Below are 22,337 nucleotides of genomic sequence, written 5' to 3'. Positions count from 1 at the left end.
ACACTTCTACTCTTTGCTCTCAACAAGAAACCCCAAACATCATCCCAACCTCCTCCAACTTTCGGTTCAAGCAAGGACCTCGGACAAGGACTCGGTCAAGCTCGGATCGCTCGGACACTTCATCTTCTCTCATTCTCTTCTCTTTGTTTTCGGCTCCCCCTTTTCATAACCGGTTAGTGTTTCCTTTTGTGTTTAAGATGTATGTATGTTGTATGAACTAAGAAATGGTTGGTTAGAAGTTCATACAAGATTATTAGGTTGTTTTGTAAAGTTTGTGAATATGTGTTAACATGACTAAAATGACTTGATATTGGTAGTTACAAGTGTTCATAGCCAACTACACTATGCTTCTTTGTTTCTTGCAAGAATGATGATGTTTAGCATAAGATTTTCGGCTATAATGTATGTTTTCATGTTTAGCATCAAGATCTTGTTAAATGTGTGATTTTCGGTTCATAAATATGTGTTTATATTGGCATGAAAACCCTAGAAAAATATGAAGATAGGATGAACTTGTTTGAATATGGCTTGAAGATGTAAAAATGGCAAAGTTTGATCTATCTTTACTAGTATTCAGATTTGGCAAAGTGTTAGTGAAACCTTATTGGTAGTTTCCTAAAATGGGCCTGAATTCTTGGTACAAAAGGGACTGATGCACCTGCATCATCACGTGTACATGAAAGTGACAGGTTACGACTCGCAACGACAGCCTTCCGACTCGAAACCGCACCGTTGCGACTCGCAACCAAAGCATGACAAGTCGAAACCACGTGATTGCGACTCGAGACTACGTCGGTTGCGACTCGCAACCACAGCATGATGACTCGAGACCACGGTTACGACTCGCAACCACAACGTGACAAGCCGAAACCACCTGGTTGCGACTCGAGACCAGCTGGTTGCGAGTGGGCTGTTCATTTTGGTTACTGGGCCCATATGTGTTTAACTTGGGCTATCTGTTGACTGGATTACGTGTTGCTGTTGACTGCTTAATTACTTAGGCCGGCCCAGTAACCCACTGTTTACTTATATGCTTGATACGTGTTAGTTACGTGCCTATATGTGTTTTACGTGAATGCTTGTACACCGAACCTGACCTATACCGGTAACCATGTTAGGACGTGGTGACCAACGTGATTGACAAGTAACCTAAACCTACCGAGCAACCCAAGGTGAGTTCACAACTTAAAAGCATGCGTCCCGGTGGTTTGGGACACGAGACTAACAACCCTATCCCCTGGTAAAAGGGGATACCATTTACATACCTTCCCTAGTCATTGGGAACAAAACTTACTTTTCCTTCCCGGGTATTGGGAAACCTTTTGGTTAATTACTGTTTATACGGATTGCAACTAACGGCACTAAACGAAACTCTATCACTCAAGTCCCTACTACAAATACCGATTAGTCGCCGGGTTAGGCGAACGGGTTATTAGTTGATAGCGCTATTTAGGTGTTTACCAGCCTCACACCGTGCCCTGGTTTGGGACGGGCGTGAACTAATGAACTCAGAATTTCGTCAATGATGATAGAACATTGACATCGGGGCATCCTGCGGATACGCAACGGTTACCTAGTGTTCGGTATTGGAAAAACAGTTTAGTCGCTAACTTTTGGGGTAGCTCCCCATGGCATGTATAAACGGATAAATTAACCGGTGAAACAAAGTTTTTGGTAATTAAAACTGGACAACTAGTGAACTCACTCAGCATTATTGTTGACCCCCTTACTGTATGCTTTGCAGGTAACCAGTGACGATGGAGCTTGCAGCTTGGGAACGTGTAGTGTCTATTCACCCTTGTGTTGGGTGTTACCTTATTTTGAAACATGAACTTTGTTTTAACCTACCGTACTTATGCTTCCGCTACTTAATACTGTTTTGGAACTTAAAACTTTAAAACTCTGAACTTAATATTTGCTAAGCTTATGAATAGTAAGTATTACTTTTGTTATCAACTTAAGTATTCGGTATAATTGGTGGCTGGATCCTGGTCGGTCACGCCCTCGAAGCGGGTGTTATCCGCAGGTGGATTTTGGGGGTGTGACATTCAATTTCTTGAGAGTCTTACATTTCCCTTCACCCTCACATCCACCTACTCCCTAATTCTAACGGACATACCTGTAACAATTATCACGGTCTCACGAACTTCATATGTTTCTCGTGTACTGGCCAGGTACACAATCCACATACTAGTTTCGTGTCTTCGTGTAATCATCACCTTATGTCCGAAGAATTAGTTTTCAGCACGTGTAACATTTTCAAAACTTCATTACTATTCCATCATTATCTTTCATTTAAAATCCTCCTTCTATTAATAGGTTTTACCATTACATGTACTTACATATAGTAAATCTACGTACCTGGGGCCAATTTATCTTATTATGTGCGTTGGATATCGGTCCTAGACCGCACTAGTGGATCATCCTCTCCAAACAACTATGCTTACCCTTCACATAATATACTGTTAGTTTTTCTTCATATACATACTTAAATACACACTTACATTCGCTTCTACCTTTAGATCTTGATCGAGTCTTAGATTGTACGGGTTCCTGGTCACAAGAGCACGCAGGTTTGAGTTCAAGTATTCGTCTCCTCATACTTGATTTCCTTCAAACCAGGGCTCTGATACCAACTTGTAACGCCCAAATTTTCTATTCCGAAAAGTTAATATTATCATATTATTATTTAACAAAATTCGGGCATGACCCGTTCGTGTTATGAACAATTCCCTGTATGACCAACTTGTAAGAACCTAAATACGACACAACGGAAAATATGAGCCCAAAATATGTTCTTGATTAGACATAATACTTACATGAAGGTTCAACTACAAAATTTCATACGTTCATTAAAAAGGATTTACCACGTTCCATTATATTAATGCTTCAAGACCTATATTTGTCAAACTATGTGACCGATTCCTTCCCGTACAACCCTTGCTCTTGACTTGATTTTCTATCATTCTATTCTTCATGACGAAGCTAAGTCCGTGCAACCTCCATTCACCACATACATGTGCATCGATTAGATTTGGTGATGTCATTCCTAAACTAAACATACGTAATCAATGACCAGTCTGCGTTCCTTCTTCCCATACTAATCCTAACGAATATGCTTTCCGTGTACATTCGTGCATTCTAATTCCTTAACATTTATAAGGACATTAATAGAGTACCTGCATTCTCAATTCATACTCAAGACACCGATTTAGTAACTTAATACTCAACTTATTTAGGCTATACAAACACATACACAAGATTTCGTTCATTTATTCACAATAAATCCTACTTCATGTATAAGTACCTACCCGTGTATGTTTATACACATCTCATACCCATGTACATATATACTTACATAAATACATTCATTCATACATACATACATACTAACTCTTACATACCACTTACATAACTCCCTATGAATTACTGACGTATCCTAATTACAAACCTCCACGTAATAAGACATGTACGAACAAACTTATATACATACTCACTCCTATTCATGATTATTATAAGTTTAAGCCTAATGGAATGAAGTTAAATCTGTACATACATACCCATATACTTAATTCATAACCCCGCATACTCGCTCACACATCATAAACGCTTTTTAAATGTCTTTCGGGTATGTTTCGGATCTTAAGAATGAGTTCCGTACTCACCCGTAACTTACCAAGCCATTTGGTAGGGTTGAGGAACATTATAAAAACTTAACGAGGCTTGGAATGGGTTCACAGGGTCCGAATTCGAAGAAAAACGAAGAATTGCATAAACTTTTTATTTTGAATCTGACTTCCACCGTAAGCTACGGCAGCTACCGTAGCTTACGGTGGCCATGAAATCCTTACGGTGACAACCTACTGCCTTACGGTAGAAAAATGGCTTCAGAGCCTACCGTAACTTATGCTGGCTACCGTAAGTTATGCTAGCGCCCAGATCAGCTTTCCATTTTAATACCAAAACTCGCATAACTTGCTCGTTTTGCATCCGTTTCACTTGAAACTTGTTTCTAATTGTTCATAAAACATTTCCCAACCTAATTAACTAAAAATCCTTACCTTGAGGTCCTTAAACTTTATAAATTACATTACCGTTACACGATTCATGCATATATGTTCGACCTGTTTTATTTCGCCATGCACTTTTCATTACCTTGTGAACTATTAACAACTTATTAGGACTTTCCTTTTCATTTACTTACCTTCTCAATCATTCCTACAAGACTCCTAACCTTCATAAATAGACTTTATGTAACACCCCAAAATTCCGTATGTTATAAAATAATATTATTTGGTGATGCTAAATAACGGAAGACAGTAACTGTAAAACGGTACCATAAATGATAGTAAATTTAAATATATGTGTGTATCTAAGTTAAATAAAGAAAAGAGGCCAAGTTAGTATGGAAATAACAAATTTACACACACTTTGATAGACAGGGGGCTAATGTGTAAATGTGTAAAGGAATTAATAAAAAAAAAGAAGCCAGTGTTGTGTCTGGCTTTTGTGCGATTGAACAAGTGGGCTGGAAGGAGAGACCCTAGCCCTTCAACTCTTCACAAGAAATTCAGAAATTTATAATGAACTCAGACACGAAATCGAATGCATGAGCCTAGTTGGTCTCTAAATTAAGTGATTTGAGCATAAGGTAAGTTGAATGTTATGTTTTGATGCACTTTTATGAAGTAGGTGTTAATCAATCTATGAAATTTTATGAAATTGAACTTGTGTATAAGTTAGAAGTCAATCCCAAAAATATTTATCTTTTTGTTAGCTTTCTATCACTCCATCAACCAGTCAAGTACCAAGAGGCACTAAAAGACAATAGTTGGGTAGAAGCTATGCAAGAAAGCTCCAACAGTTTAAAAGACAACAAGTATGGGAACGTATACCACTGCCAGAGGGTGTGAGTCCTATTGGCACAAAGTGGGTCTTCAAAAACAAAACTGATGAATTGGGTATTGTTGTCAAGAATAAAGCCAGGCTTTTGGTTTAAGGTTTTAGATAAGAAGAGGGCATTGATTATGATGAAACCTTTGCCCCTGTAGCAAGATTAGAAGCTATCAGACTGTTTTTGGCCTTTGTTGTCAACCACAACATTAAGGTGTTTCAGATGGATATCAAATGTGCATTCCTCTATGGTAAGATTCAAGAAGAGGTATATGTTTGTCAACCTCCTAGCTTTGAGGATCCATTTAATCCAAATCATGTCTACAAGCTAAACAAAGCTTTGTATGGCCTGAAACAAGCACCTAGAGCCTGGTATGAAACTCTTTCCACTTTTCTTATCTCTATTGGCTTCACAAGAGGCAAAATTGACAAAACACTGTTTTTAAAATGGAAAGGAAAAGATTTGATGATTGTCCAGATTTATGTGGATGACATCATTTTTGGAAGCACATGTAACAAAATGTGTGAAGAGTTCAGAAAACTCATGACAACTAAGTTTGAGATGAGTTCAATGGGTGAAGTACAATGCTTTCTTGGTCTCCAAGTAAGCAGATGCAACATGGCACTGTCATTTATCAAAGCAAATATGCTAAAGAACTTATAAACAAATTTGAGATGAATGATTGCAAGCCATGTAGTACACCCATGGCAACCACCAAGCTAGTCATGACTGATGAAAAGGATGATTTGGTTGATTAAACCTTATATAGAAGCATGATTTGGTCTTTATTATACCTAACTGTATCTAGGCCAGACATCATGTTTGCAACGTGTGTTTGTGCAAGATCCCAATCAGCCCCTAGAAAGTCTAACCTCATTGCTGTGAGAAGGATATCCAGACACATAAAAAGTGCTCCCACACTTGGTATCTGGTATCCTGCTAATGGGAATGTTAAGCTTTTAGGTTTCTAAGATAGTGACTTTGCTAGATGCAATACAACAAGGAAGTCCACATCAGGTGGGTGCCAATTTCTAGGAGATTGCTTAGTGTCTTGGCAAAGCAAAAAGCAAGCAGCTGTTTCAACATTGTCGGGAAGGTTTTGACACCAAACGATTGCGTAACGAACGTGTAACGTGCGGAATCCGTTCACGAACGTGACCGAACACACGAGAACGTACTATAACCGTGATTCTTATTGAATAATATGACGAGTACAAAGCACCGAGAATCACGTGAGGACTTTCTCTCTCTCTAGACTTTCTCTCTCTAAGCTTAGCTCTCCTAGATCTCAAATGAGCAAAAAGTCTTAATTCTAAACAATTAGACTCCTATTTATAGGCACAAGATTATAAGGGATTTCCCCGTCTTAATTCTAAACAATTAGACTCCTATTTATAGGCACAAGATTATAAGGGATTTCCCCTTATTTACAAAATTGCCACCTTGCCCTTTTAACTAGATATTACAATATAACGCTAGAATTCTTCTGTTTCTGCTACGAACTTGATTGATGAAGGCGATAGACACATACTGCACTAACAGACTCCCCCTTGGATATTGCCGTAGTGAATCTCGTAGCGTCTTGTCTATCAATTCTCTTGATCATCAACAACAGAAGCTTTTATCTTGAACGCAGTTTCAAATTCAAAAACTGATCTTTTAACAATTAAACTCCCTCTTTCAAGCAAATTTCCCCTTGAGTGTGAACTTTCACAACTTGCTGAAAAAGTCGTTGTGATTGTGCATTTTATTTTGCAAAGATTTAAACTTGTTTTATTTCTTTTTTTTGTTTAAGCATTGGACATCCTCTGCGTATACATGAGTATCGAACTGGATGTTAGTGCCTAAACATTCTGCTTTATTTTTCTTGGTGTTTCGTTTAAGCTTTGGATCACCTCTGCGTATACGGGAGTATCGACCTGGTGGTTAAAGCCTAAACAATTTCAACTTGTTTTATTTTCTTATTTTGTTTAAACATTGGACTTTCTCTACGTATCGAAAGATCGACCTGATTGTTAATGTTTAAACATTCTCCTTTGTTTTTGCACATATCACAGTTGATGAAAGTTTAAAAGCATTATTTGAGTCAGCGTATTGCATGATGAGGGGATATGCTAAGATCGTGGGGTCCATAAGAATTTAATGCAAAATTAATATACCTTAACGTATCGGTAAGCATTTCGAAAGTTTTTAGATTGAGTTTAAGAGGACAACTATATCGTCAATCTATGTGAATCGTTTAGAACTTAAAATGATTAAAGCTTAACGGTGCTAGTGATTTGTCTCATGAACTGATATGATCCTCTTACACAAACTCACAAAAATATTGTCTGTATATATTTCTTTACTGTATTTCATTCAAAAACAAAAATCCAAAAAGATTTTCGGAGTGTTTTAGCATAAAATTTTGAAAATTCAAAAAGATTTTATTTCATCTTGTTTTCGACAACTGATGTTAGAGAGCTGATATTCAAAATTCCAAGTGCTAAACTTGATGAACTAGAGGATTAAGAGAATGTGTTTGATATAAGGAATAATTTGGGAATGTTAATTGGTTCATTAAGAAATAACAATCAGGTCGATCTTTCGATACGCAGAGAAAGTCCATTGTTTAAACAAAATAAGAAAATAAAACAAGTTGAAGTTGTTTAGGCTTTAACCACCAGGTCGATACTCCCGTATACACAGAGGTGATCCAAAGCTTAAATGAAACACCAAGAAAAATAAAGCAGAATGTTTAGGCACTAACATCCAGTTTGATACTCACGTATACGCAGAGGATGTCCAATGCTTAAACAAAATAAAGAAATAAAACAAGTTTAAATCTTTGCAAAATAAAATGCACAATCACAGCGACTTTTTCAGCAAGTTGTGAAAGTTCACAAACAAACCGGTTTTTATGCTCTTTTAGCATTCAGCGATTACTGAGTAGGTACACAATCACAAAGGACAAAACTAAGTACTATGCTTTCAACCATGTTTCCCACTAGAACTAGGCTTTTTCATTTAAGTTTGTATCGTTATCGCAAATCTACTAGTCTAGCTGAGCCTATCGTCACATCCTTAGTGAAACCGTTTATCACATTTGACATTTCATTTCTTTAGCATGCTGTGATAGTCCACTGATTTACTATCATTTCCTCTTGTCTCAACAAAACTCATTTTTGTTTTTCAATGTTTTTGATATTTTCAAATGTTCTAATTTTTTTAAAATTTTTCTCCCCCTAAACTCAAATATATTTCAATTTTGATTTTCTAGGAAAATTTGAAAACAAATTGTACAAGGAAAGTGACAAACTGATATCAAATCGCTTCAATTCGCCATTCACTTGGCATAAACAATCAGAACTCCCCCTGACAACAAACTATTTTCCCACTATGATTTCAAAACACTTAAGTTTGTTTTAATCAAAAATGGTTTTTCCGGAAAATTAGTTTTGTTTGTCTTTTCACAAATTTGGGGTTCTTTTCATCACATAGCTCTTTTATCACTTCCTGAAAAAATTTAACATTTTTAGGTTCTACCAACAAAAACACTTTGTATGAAAGATAAATCAAGTACAACTTAATGTCCCTGATTAATCTTTTGAATTTCAAAATATCACAATCGTGAATTTCTCAAGAAAAATGTCGATTCCTACTCCACGCTTACCAACCTGGGAGTTCCGGCAAGTCAGGTTTTTATTTGAAGAGATCCACCCAAGCCTGACGGTCCTTGGGTGCTTTTGAGTTTCCATTTAACAATGGTGAACAATTTGCATCATCCATTGTTAGAACAGAGTTCTCACTTTTTACCTCAACAGATGGCTCATCTGACTTTAATGAATCAGATTCATTGCCAAAACGTGGCTCTTTTGCTTCCGAAGAAACAAATTCATCGCCAGAAGATGGGTCTTTTGTTTTCACAGAAACAAATTCATCGCCGTTCTCTATTGGAACCCAAAATTTACAAAATTTAGGTTTACCAAATTTATCAACCTCTGACATGCACAATTTTTCATTGTCATTTTTATACTTAAAAACTTTGATAAAGACTTCATCTGAAAAATTAACTTTCTTTGATTGTTCATCGGTTTGATTAGTTAATTTTTCTTTCTTTATCTTCCCTTTTGTCCTCAGATTTGTATCTGATGAATTAGTTTTACTTGACTGATCATTATTTGGAAAGCAAAACGATTTATCAGAACTGTTATCTGATTTTCCGGTTGTATCCGAGGACAATATCTTTTCGAGATACTCCCTTACTTTCTTTCTTTTCTTTCTCAATTTTTCTTTCTACCCTTGTGAAAGTTTCACTTTCTGTTTTTTCTGTTTATTTTCTTTGGGCTTTTCTTCGACCTTGACTGATTCCTTCATTTGTCCATGAGATTCAGCCCTCGATCTTCCCTTTGATCTATTGGGCAATCTCTGGCAATATGTCCTCTGATTTGACATTCATAACATCTTCTTGTCTCAAATCTCCAACTCTGGTAGTTAACGGCAATGTGTCCTTGAAAACCACATGTGTAACACACTCTGTTATCATACATTTCACCACTTTCATACCACACACTTAGATCATAACATTGATTTGCCTTGTGGTAATCATGTCTTCTCTTGTATCCTTGATTTGGCGTTTAAACACTGTGGTCAAATCTGCACCACTTATTACCAACTTTTTGTAAGTTTTGATTTTCAACTTTTTGTTTTTGTTCTACATTCTTCTTAACAGGTTTTCGCTTTGAACATTCACCTGTTTCAGTAGAATGTAAAACACTATCTTTAAATTTTTCTTTAATTCCAAAAATATTTTTCTTTTCTCATTTTTCTCATTTTCATCATCAGTTTTATCATCACAATCTTCAATTTTGACTTTGTCAAAATTTGTGACATTGTCATTTATTGGAACAGAATTGATTGGTTTTGGACAGACAAGATCTGGTAGTGATGACGAGGTCAAAAAACCTTTCAATTTCTTTTCTAACTCATCAATTTTATTTCGAGCACATTCGGCTTCTTTTTCAAGTCGAATGATCTTCTCAAGGTGAGAATTTATTGCATTTTCATTTTCAACTTTATGCTTCTCTAAAGTAGAATTTTCATTTTCTAAAACTCTTATTCGATTTTCAAAAACTGTTTCTTTTTCTTTTAAAACTTTATTTTATAAATTTATCCAAAACACTTTTTCATGTTCTAAAGTGTTTATTTTGTTCTCACAATTTTTTGATTTTCAACTTTTCATTTTCTAAAATTTCTATTTTATTTTGAAATTCTTTTTCATTTTCTTTAAAATTTTTGTTTTCCAATGTCAAACTCTCCACATCCTTCAAGAGTTTGACATTGTCTGTTTTGGATTTTTCACATTTTGAGCACATAACTTCACATTTTGAAGTTTCATCCTTCTTGGATTCTTCATTCTTTAACATTTTCTCTGTCTCCTTCTTGTCTTTTTCTGCAAGAAAAATTTTAACCATACCAGCAGAATTCAAATCTTCATTTAAAAAACAACCTCTCTTGAAATCATATTTCATCTTACTTCTTGCACTAAGACCATTTCTAATTATTTTGATTATTTCAAGAATTATATCCAAACTTATATATTCTGAACTTTTTTTTAATTCTTCTATCAACTCTTTCTTTTTCTGCTCAATTTCACAACTGTGTGTTCTAAGCTCTCTAATGAAATCATTTGGACTAAATTTTGAGAACCTAGAATCCTTTTTCAGTTTTCCCAAAAACTCATCCCACTCTATAGGTAAAGCATCTGCAAATTTAGATATCTTTTCAGCATCTGACATCTTTATCCCATATCTTTTCAAATTGTATAGTAATTCATTATACCTCTTTTCCAAATCATTAAACTTTTCATATTTTCTACACAAAAAATATTCAGATCTTTTAATCCAAGCATCCTTTTTCTCATCTTCTTTCCTACACTCCCAATACATATCAAATCATTCATTAATTCTTTCAAGTTTAGCGTTTTCCTTCTCGTCAAACATTTTAACCACATTTTTTTTTGCTAAATGACTTGGTTCAAAAATTATTTTTAGCTCAAAGTCCACAAAGTTTCAACTTTTTGGTATTTGCACCTTGTAAATCACCTCGAATCACCTGCAATCAAACAAACAAACGATTAGTTTAAATGGACTGAATACGTAAAAGTGTGTGTTGATGAAATCAATCTAAGACTCGTGTCAAAGATTTGCGAACTCGTTCCTATGCTGTTCGGGTGAAATCACTGAATGAATTTTTCAGATGACTTGTTGGAGCAATGCAAACCACTGATCGTAAACTCTAAAGGCCGAAACACTTACTTAATCAACATTCTCATGCAGCTAGACATGTTCTATATTGAATTCAATAATCTTTATATCAACACTGACTAATGAAACCAGACAACTATTTATCACATGCAATTTGTCTACAATCAAATAACAATCAATGCCTCCTATGCAAACTCTTTGATCGAGACACTTGAAAAAATATTGTCAAAAGTAGCCGACAATCTTTTAGACAAATTGATGTTATCAAGACTATGAGTTCCACGTGATTGCGCCACCAACACTTAAAACTAATTGGGGCGAGATACACAAGCAATTAATAATGATTCACATGAGCTGCTCACTTGTATCAAGACACGATTTATAATCTATACAGAAGCAATTAATGTGTCGGTTCAAATGATCTGATTGAGCCGCTCGATTTAGTGGACAGATTTGAGGTTTATTTTGATTGGGCCTTTAACACTTTGAACAAAACAGTTATTAACTGTCCGACAATTACTTTCTCAACTCAATGTTATTTGACCTTCATATTCACTAGGCTGACATCTCTTTTAATACGTCTCACATTCAAACATTAATGTCTGATTTTACTTAAATCTGATTGGACCTTTATATGATTTCACGTGATGATCTTGATTCAAACGAGATTATGACATGAAACTCAATTTCACACGGAATACCAGTTTCACACGAAATTACTTTCAAACGGAATACGCACTTTCAAACGAGATTAATGATTTCGTGTGAAATCAAAGGCAATTTCAAACAAAATTAATAATTTCGTGTGAAACAATAGCAGTTTCGAACGGAATTAACCCCAAAAACTAATTCCATGTGAAATGATAAAGCAATTTCTAGCGAAATTAAGCATTTTCAAACGAAATTAGGTGAACTTTCAAACGAAATTAGCTTATTTCGTGCGGAATTAAGTGTTTTCAAGCAGAATTAAGATTTTTCAAACGAAATTATGTGTTTTCAAGCGAAATTAGGCTGTTGGCGCGAAATCGGACCTAAAAACTCAGATTTTTCCTAAACGGCTAGGAATTAGGATCTGAAACTTGGTAGGGTTATAGATCAGGTGTTTTCGCACAACATATCAAAAAATCAGTTAATTTGGACCGTAAAAACCCATTCAATTTTGAAAAATTCAGTAAAAACGTGAAAGAATGCGTAGAAGATGATGAAATGATGCAATTCGGATCTGAAATCGATGAAATCCTGTACGAATCTATGTGTTTGATCACTGCAATCGAGCTCCTGCTCTGATACCACTTGTAGGATCGGTTTTGACACCGAACGATTGCGTAACGAATGTGTAACGTGCGAAATCCGTACACGAACGTGGCCGAACACACGAGAACGTACTATAACTGTGATTCTTATTGAATAATATAACGAATACAAAGCACCGAGAATCACGTGAGGACTTTCTCTCTCTAGGCTTTCTCTCTCTAAGCTTAGCTCTCCTAGATCTCAAATGAGCAAAAAGTCTTAATTCTAAACAATTAGACTCCTATTTATAGGCATAAGATTATAAGGGATTTCCCCTTATTTACAAAATTGCCACCTTGCCCTTTTAACTAGATATTACAATATAACGCTAGAATTCTTCTGTTTCTGCTATGAACTTGATTGACGAAGGTGATAGACACATACTGCACTAACAAACATCCAATTCTAAGGCAGAATATATTGCTGCTACAAGCTACACAGCCCAACTGTTGCGGCTTCAAAATCAACTGTTGTCCATTAGTGGTTTCCTAAACAACTGTCTTCCACCTTCCATTAGAGGTTGTCACGTGGACATTTCTTAACTGTCTGATCTTTGTAACCGCTGCCACATTAGCATTCACTTTTTCACCCTTATAAAAACCTTGATAAACCCCCAAACAGAGTTTTTGTTGTCGTATCGAACTCAAAATTCCTTCAAAAGCAGTTTCCATCTATCATTCATCTTCTTCCATTCGCAATTTCTCAAAATCACCATGGCTCTCACTCTCAAAAACCCACACAACTACCTTTGTACACTTGAGAAAATAAGTAAAAACAAAGATTTCCATTCCATCATTGATGTTCTTTCATCCTCAAAGTATAAAATTTTGTTGACCTACAATGCACCCATCTACCCAGATACCCTACGAGATTTCTGGAAAAATGCTAAATTAGAAGTTCAAGACAAAAAGCCTTGGGATATTACATCCAAAGTAAGAGAAATTCTGGTTTCCATCACACAACAATCCATTTCCGAGGTTTTTGAGATGAATGATCTCATAGGTAAAAATTCTTTCCCAAAGGATGACTATCAAATTGACTTGATCGAAAGAGGGTATGTAGGACAAATGACAAAAGCCACAATGCAAAAGGGAGAATTTCCACCTCCTATGAAGTTCCAATTTCATACCCTGCTCATCTGTGTTTCAAATAAAACAACAGCTTTCAATGAAATTCCATTGAAAATTCAATACTTGGGGTATGCTATTATGGCTAAAGTTGATTTCAATTACTCCCAAGAAATTTTCAATGATTTAGTCAAAAATGTAAATAATATCAAAGAAAAGAAGAAACCATTTTTGTTGTTTCGAAGGTTTTTAAGCTTCTACTTACAGTAGAAAGTACCAAAAGACAGTGCACAAGTGCTTATCCAAGGTACATCTTTTCAAATAAATAGTCTTTCTGCTGAAAATTTTACAAGGCTGTCAGAGTCAAAACCTTCTAAAACACAAATAGAGGAGTCTGAGCAAATTTTGAATGAGTCCACATCTGCTCCTCAGACTTCTGCTGTTGAGCCCACTGTTCATTGTGAACACAGCAACACAACCACTACTATGCAACCCCCACTAAAAAAACCCCAAAAAAACCAAAAAGACATCAAAAAAAACCCACCAAACCCTCTAAAAAGGACCTTCTAGAAGATGAGATCCCAGAAGTTAATCTAGTGACAACACAAATGTTACTAATAACCACTGTTGCTACTTCCTCACAACAGTCGGAAAGATCTCTACCAAAAGCCTTAACTCCTCCTGCTTCCTCACAAAAGGAACAGGTTGTAAGCATAGGGACACCACAAAATGAAGCATATTCCTCACTTGAGGATATGTTTAATAGCCCTTATCCCTGGGAAAATTCTCTTTCAACTCCTATCCCCTCATCACAACTACCACCATCCATTATACCCCTGTTTGATGCCATTTAGCTTCAGACACAAAACAGCCTCTCTCACCAACACATTACTGAGAGTACAACCACAACAATGGCTGTGTCTGAAATACCTCAATTGGTTATCCCACAAACAGCTAAGGAGGTTACACCACAGGAGTTTCATGAAATTCCTGTTGGTAGTTCAAGTGGAGCAGCTACTACAGGTGTTGGATCCACTGATCTACATCTGGACAGTAATTTTATCAGTAAGACTCCTTTGAACGCAACCACTGCTGATGCTATCAAGGTATCTACTGGTGTGTTCAAGTTAACCACTAGTGTGATTACTAAGGTAACTACTGTAGATGGAAGTCCCCAGTACCAAGAAAAAGGGGCATCAGTGGTTGAATCATTCGAGACTCCTCCTGGTTCCACTACTACACCCAAACCACCACAAAAACAGCCTGCCAAAAAGCAGAAAACAAAACCTCTATCACCAAAACCAACATCACCAATACCATCCACTGCTGCAACAAATTTTGACTCTTCAACAGTTGTTATGACAACAGCGGTTAAAACACCAATTGTCTCAAAAACTGTTAGTCAACCATCCACCACCTTTCAATTCCCTTCCCAAGCTATATTCATTCCTGTTTCCAAATCTCCAACAAAAACCCCTTCTCCTACAAAGGTTTACACCAGAAAAAGGAAGTTTCAGGTGCATGATGATGACATACCAGCACCTATTCCTATATCATCCACACCTTTTAGCCAAACTAATCCTGAACCATTCATTCCTCCACCATCACCACCACAAAACTTACTTGTTGACCCAAAAGTACTTGAAGGTCATGATCCTTCAAGAATTGCTACATTAGCAACAGATTATCCACTAAAATTGCATGCAGTAAAAGGTGAAATGAAGCAATTCTACACAGAGGATGTTCCTGCAAAGGGAAAATTTCCTTCCCTTCATGGCTTTAGACCTCCAAAGAATACGGATGAGTATTTAAAGCTCAAAGCCAAGAAAGCTGAAATACAAGCTAGAAAGAGATGTCTAATCTACCACTAAATGTCGATTTACAGAAAAAGTTGAGGAAAGATCTCTTAGAGCTGATCATGAGTGAAAAGTTTTATCCTGCCAAAGTTGAACAATTCAAAGACTGGCCACTCATTGCTCTCAGAGCTGAAGTCAACAGAATTGAAAGAATAAAAAATGATCCTCAGATGAAAAGGTCTGCACCAGATTGGAATAAGTATAAAAAGACCATTGCAGATCTTACATTAGAATACAAGAGGAAGAAAGCTGAGTTGGTTGCAGCCAAATATGGTTCAGGAAAGACCATTTCAAAGTGGTAAAGGCAGTATACAGACATGGTTTATGAGAAGCTTGAAAAACTAAGAGAGACAGATCCTAAAGCACCAAAGAAACCAACATACAAGAACATGAAGCCTGATGAGCCAAAGCAACAGACCCTCTCTTTAAAACATTGTTCACATCATCTGACACTTCCATCATTGCCTTAGATCAAAGAAAAAGGCAAAAGCAGATTGATGAAGAAGATGCACAAAAAGAAGCTGACATCATGAAAGTGGCTATCAAGCAGATGATTGAAGAGAATCCTGACTCAGCAAAGTTACAAGAAATTACCAAAAGATTCATGAGCAGACCTCATTCTCCAAACTCTCATCAAATAAAGTCCATCCCCAGAAATCCATTGAACTCAAAAATACTAAAGTGGAAGTATGATAAAAAGACCCATGTATTGACTCTACTCAAGTCCAATGGAAAAGTTGAACACATTTCAAGGGAGGATATGGTCTGAATGCAGCTGATCTCCTAGATCTTTTAGACCTTCAACTTTACAGGGATGACGATGATGAAGATTCCCTTAACTTTGAGCTGCAATTCAAGGGCCAAGTAGGGAAAAGCTTATGAGAGAATAAACATAAAAAATAATGAAGTGTTTTGGCATCATCTGTTATAGGGGGAGATTGTTGGCCCATGCATTCAAGCCCAGAAGAACAGATGATAAGGAAAGCCAAAACTGGTTCATAATAGTTGATCATCATAAGCAGAGCTTGTTCAAGACTTTCCCCTTGACAGTGGTTATCTATCATCTGATGAACTCCAAAGTACTGATCATCTCAACAACTAATAAGCCAAAGATCTGATGAAGCATAAAGACTAAAGACTAACAACTGTTTTGTCTCAAGTACTGTTGAAGACCAAAGCACTGCCCATTCAAGGACTGATTATCCTTTGAATAAAGCACTGATACTTAACATCAGTGCTTAGGATATAACAGTGGAAGCTGGATCAGTGTTTGATGTATTATCAGTGTTTAGTGTAATCAGTGTTTATATGTATCAGTGTTTAGAGTTTGTTAGGAGGTTAGATGTCACTTTTAGGGTGACGTCAGCCAAGATGCTCAGTGGTTAGTTTGTACTATAAATAGAACAGTACCTGTACTGTTCTATTAGCTCTTTTGCAACAAGTCATCTTGTACGAACAAATCAGTGAGCTCAGGCTGAGGGGGAGTCTAGTGCATGCATGCATAAGTTGAATATTGTAATAGATACAATCTTTTGACTTAATGAAATCATGTTTGCTTAAAGCTATTCTTCCTTGATTGTGTGATTAAAGTTTATTTCCATTTCCACTACACATTAATCTCTGTTTTCATCTTCTATCTTTATTAAACATGATGTGCGTAAGTGTGTATATGTTTTAGGTGTATATTTTAAGCCCTTTTTACACTTTTTAGCCAAGTTTTAAATTTATAAACACGATATTCACTAACACTAAACACACATATGGGCAAGTGCACCCATCGTGGACGTAGTATAGTGTTGGTAAGATACCGAGGTCGTCGAAGGACAAAAGAGCTTTTAGTACCGGTTTATCCTCAATGTCTAATCAAATCAAAATGTTAGAAAAAAGTTTTAAACTAGAAAAATAAAACTAACTAAAATGCTGAAAATAAAATAAAAATAAAAACAGATAGACAAGATGAATCACTTGGATCCGACTCGTGTGTAGTGTAACCTTTGATTATTTTCGCACTTTTGCACTTGTTTAAGAGATTATCTTAGTTATTGTAGTAGGCCCCTCTTTTGAAGGTGATGTTACCCTCAACCCAGTAGTTTGAGTCAGCAAGGATATAATCCTAAAGGGTCGGATTATTGAAAGATAATTAATTAAGTTATTAATGCATAATGTGGTAGGCCCCTCTTTTAATAGTAGTTTAACTTATGAGGGGATCAAAGAGTTTGGACCCCCGCCATCCAATACCGTTGGGTATTGAAGAAGGTCCTACTAAATTTGACCCAGGTCCTTTGCAGGATCTATACACTGAACAATGGCAAGACTCTTACCAAACCGTTCCCTTAACCCCTGACCAGGTAGCCAACATACCTCCATATAAACCGTGGAGATATGAATGGTGAAAATCTTTTATTTTATATAGACAGTAAAATAATGCCAAGACACCACGGACAAATGATAAGGAAGAATCTCCTTCAACATAAGAAACTAGTAATTAAAGTCATTAATACAAAACCAATTAAAAAGTGCTAAAGATTAAAAATAAAAAGTATTACACTAAACACTTGTCTTCACCAAGTGATGTAAGAGACTTAGGCAAACATGGCCTTTGATTGTCAAGAACTCTTACGATCAATCTTGGATCCCGAGACGACTCACACACTCTATGATGGACAATGGATGATGGTGGTGGATGATGGTGTTGTGATGGTGGTGGGTGGTGGGTGAAGTGTGAGAGAGGTGGTGTGCCAAGGGATGAGTTGCAAGAGCTCCAAGCACTCTTATTTATAGGTTGAACAGAAGCTTGGGCACGGCCCTGTGTCCATCCGACTCTCTCTCTTCATTAATTATAATTCGCAATTTCATTAAATGTGTCTGCAACAGTTGACCACGCCCCCGTGTCCGCTGAGCACGGCCCCATGGTGGGCAATAGAAGCTTCTACCATTTTGTCTTTTTTGCTGACACTTGGGTACGCCCCCGTGCTCGCTGAGCACGGGGCGTGTTCAATCTTCTGTCTTCTTAGCTTGTTTTGCTTTGGGAAGATGCTGTCGGGAGGTCGGGCATGCCACGTTTTGTTCCTTTTCTTGTATTTATGTTAGATTTAGCTGTTTTTTTGCTTCTTTTGTTCATTTGAGCTCATTTAATCCTAAAAATACAAAAGGAAGACAAAAGCACACTTTTTCCAACATAAGTACTAAAAAAGGGTTAGTTTTATGCCACATTTGATGTAATTTATAATCTAAGAAACTCAGATCCTAACAATTCATTTTTGAAGTCGTTATTTTTAAAACCGTTTATTTTTAAAGCGTTCATTTTAGAACCGTTTTTGTAAGGCATTCCTTTTATTTTGAAATCGTTATTTGAATCGTAAATCCTTTTAAAAATCCTCTATTTTTGTATTGTTTGTTTGTTCGAAATTCGTTCATTTTTTAAACATTTTGTTTACTAAAATCATTCGCTTTGTAAAACCATGTATTTTTGACATAATTTTTAATACATTTTTTTATAAACGTTGTTTTTTTAAATCTTTGAAAAAACGGTTTGTTTATTTAAAATTGTTCTTTTTTACTTTTCTTTTTTAGTATTTGTTTATTAAACTTTGTATTTTATAATTTGTTTATTACATATAGCAAAAATAAACTTCAAAAACTAAATGATTTTAAAAATCAAAAGAATTTAAAATTGAATAATTTTAAACAAACAAACAGATTTTCAAAGATCTAAAAAACGATGTTTATAAAAATAAAGCAAAAGGTACTAAAATTATGTTAAAAATATAAGGTTTTAAAAAGCTTGCGGTTTTAATAAATAAAAGTTTTAAAAATAAAAGAATTTCGAAGAAACGAACGGTCCAAAAAATGGTAGATTTTTATAAAGATAAGCGATTCGAATAACGTTTTAAAAACAACAGTAATGCTTTACAAAAACGATTCTAAAAGGAACAATTTAAAAATAAACGGTTTTAAAAATGAACGACTTTAAAAAATGAATTGCTTAAACAAAGTTTAAAAAACATACGGTTTTAAATAGAATGGTAAAAAATGAATTGTTTAATTTAAAAAAAACGAAGGACTTAAAAAAGAACGATTTTAAAAACAAACAGTTTAAAAAACCGATTTTAAAAATGAAGACGGTTTTAAAAAGGTTAAAAAAACAAATGTTTTTAAGAGCGACATGAAATAGTGGATATGTTGTTAAAGAAATATGTATTTATTTGTATATTTAAAACGTATTTTGTGAATGAATTTGTGGACATGAGATAGTGAGTTATGAGAAGGTGAAAATGTTAATAGTGGTATGATATAAAATATTTCCACACAATTTTGATGAGTTTTCATTAAGTATACATTTATCTAAAAATAAATATAAAGACTCTGTCGATTGCTGAAACACGATGATATTGAATATTTCCAAAATATAAATATATTTTGTTTAGAATATATATTTATTAAAAAATCAAGGCGTGCAACAGCATAAGTTTTCAAATTAGGTATTGGGATGGGATCCCAACATTAAAGGGACTTGAGAATCGGTTTCATATGTCGTGAGTATATACACATGTGGTGATAATTTATGGTTAAACTAGGGGTGTTCATAATTCGATCTGGATTCAAAAATTTGATATTAAATAATTCAATTCTCAAGAATTTGTTTCAATTATCAAGAATTCAAACTCGATTCAATTCGAGTCCAGTAAATCTAATATGAATTTATAATTTTAAATTCGATTCGAATTCAAATTATTCATATTTATTTATTATATTTATATATAATACACACGTATAACTTTAATTTGCACTAAAATATAAATTAATCTATAAAATTATTTTAAGACTTAAAATTGCTCATTACCAAGCCTAAATAGCCCATAACTTAAACTTATCTTCAATATATCGATTTTACTTAACATATTTGCATTAGCCACGACCATAACTTAACCTACTGAGACGACACCACCATCACCCATTGGCTATAGAGCCCCTGCCCAACCACCACATTCTGCATCCCCCATCAGCGCACCAGCCACCGTCCCCCATCCCCATCGCCGCACCAGCCACCATCAAGCATCGTCGCACTAGTTTTAAACTATTTAATGTGATGTTGTGACTTGTGCCTACTGTAATCTATACTTTAGTTAAAGTTTTGATTTTGGTAGTTTTTTTTTTTTTACAAAATTTAAATGGACTTTAATCAAAACGAATTAATTCTAATTTATCTGAATTCGATTTGAATTCGAATTTTTAATTGAATTCAGATCATATTTTTTATTCGAATACGAATTGGCCAGTTTTTAATCAAATTCAAATCGAATACGAATTCAAGAAAAAATAAAAATATTCAAACAAATTTGATTCGAGTAATTCGAAATTCATTATTCGGTTCGATAAACACCCCTAGGTCGAACGATTTTGATGAACATAAATAATATAGGATATATTATTTTTGAAGCTATGTGTCGTGTTTGAAAAGTGTATATTTATTTTAAGAATAAATATAAATATTTGATTGTACATTAACATGGATTGTTAAATAAGGTTTCAGGATGAGATCCCTGTGTTATGTGAAATTATATATATATATATATATATATATATATATATATATATATATATATATATATATATATAATTGCGCTAAAATAAGAACCACCTCGAGTTGTAAGAACCGTGAGAACTTTTGGATCCGGGCCGAGGTGGACCAAATTTTTTTTTTCATAAACGTAGAAGCGTGTATTATAAACACATTTGTAAAAAAAAAAAATCCAAAAAATATGTCGTGTGTGTAGTTTTGAGAACCACAAGTTTGTGTTTACGGTACCCGTAAATTTTCCGGTTAGATTTACGGTACCCGTAAACACAAATTTGTGGTGCTCAAAATTACACACACGACATTTTTTTTTTTTTTGATTTTTTTTACAAATGTGTTTATAATACACGTAACTACGTTTATGAAAAAAAAATTTGGTCCACCTCGCCCCGCACGGTGTAGTTCTCACGGTTCTTACAACTCGAGGTGGTTCTCATTTTAGCGGTCCCATATATATATATATATATATATATATATATATATATATATAGTAGGAGTTGGGTGGAAAGTGTGTTTTTCCTAGAAAGTCTAGGAAGCAATAAGAACGCGACATGTGGCATTGAAGGATTTTATCTAAAAGGGCATTTATGTACTTTCACAATCTATTTTTATTTTAGGAAATTATCTTCAATAACTGACAATCCATAAATTTCGGAATTTTTTGTTTTCGATTTTTTATCTCACTTAATATCAATCTTTCCTTCGTTTTCTTGCTGGAATCTATCAGCATGTTCTTGGTACTGTATTTTAACATTCAGATTCATACAGCTGTGTTTTAACTGCAAGCAGATTCATACAGTTGTGTTTTAGCATTCAGATTCAAACAGTTGTGTTTTAACAGCAAGCAGATGCATACAGTTGTGTTTTAGCATTCAGATTCATACAGTTATGTTTTAACAGCAAGAAGATTCATACAATTGTGTTTTAGCATTCAGATTCATACAGGTGTGTTTTAACAGCAAGCAGATTCATACAAATGAGTTTTATCATTCAGATTCATACAACTGTGATTTAACAGCAATTCAGATTCATACAGCTGTGTTTTAACAGCAAGCAGATTCATACAAATGTTTATCATTTAGATTCATACAACTGTGTTTTAACAGCAAGCAGATTCATACAAATGTGTTTTATCATTCAGATTCATATAGCTGTGTTTTAACAGCAAGTAGATTCATACAAATGTGTTTTATCATTCAGATTCATATAACCGTGTTTTAACAGCAATTCAGATTCATACAGCTGTGTTTTAACAGCAAGCAGATTCATACAAATGTGTTTTATCATTCAGATTCATACAGCTGTGTTTTAACAGCAATTCAGATTCATACAGCTGTGTTTTAACAGCAAGCAGATTCATACAAATGTGTTTTACATCAGCAGATTTCGCCCCAGTAAGCAGAG

This window comes from Helianthus annuus, chromosome 7 (genome assembly GCF_002127325.2).
Source record: "Helianthus annuus cultivar XRQ/B chromosome 7, HanXRQr2.0-SUNRISE, whole genome shotgun sequence".
NCBI classification, from domain to species: Eukaryota; Viridiplantae; Streptophyta; class Magnoliopsida; order Asterales; family Asteraceae; genus Helianthus; species Helianthus annuus.
The sequence above is the reverse complement of the archived record's forward strand: the minus strand, read 5'-3'. Positions refer to the sequence as shown.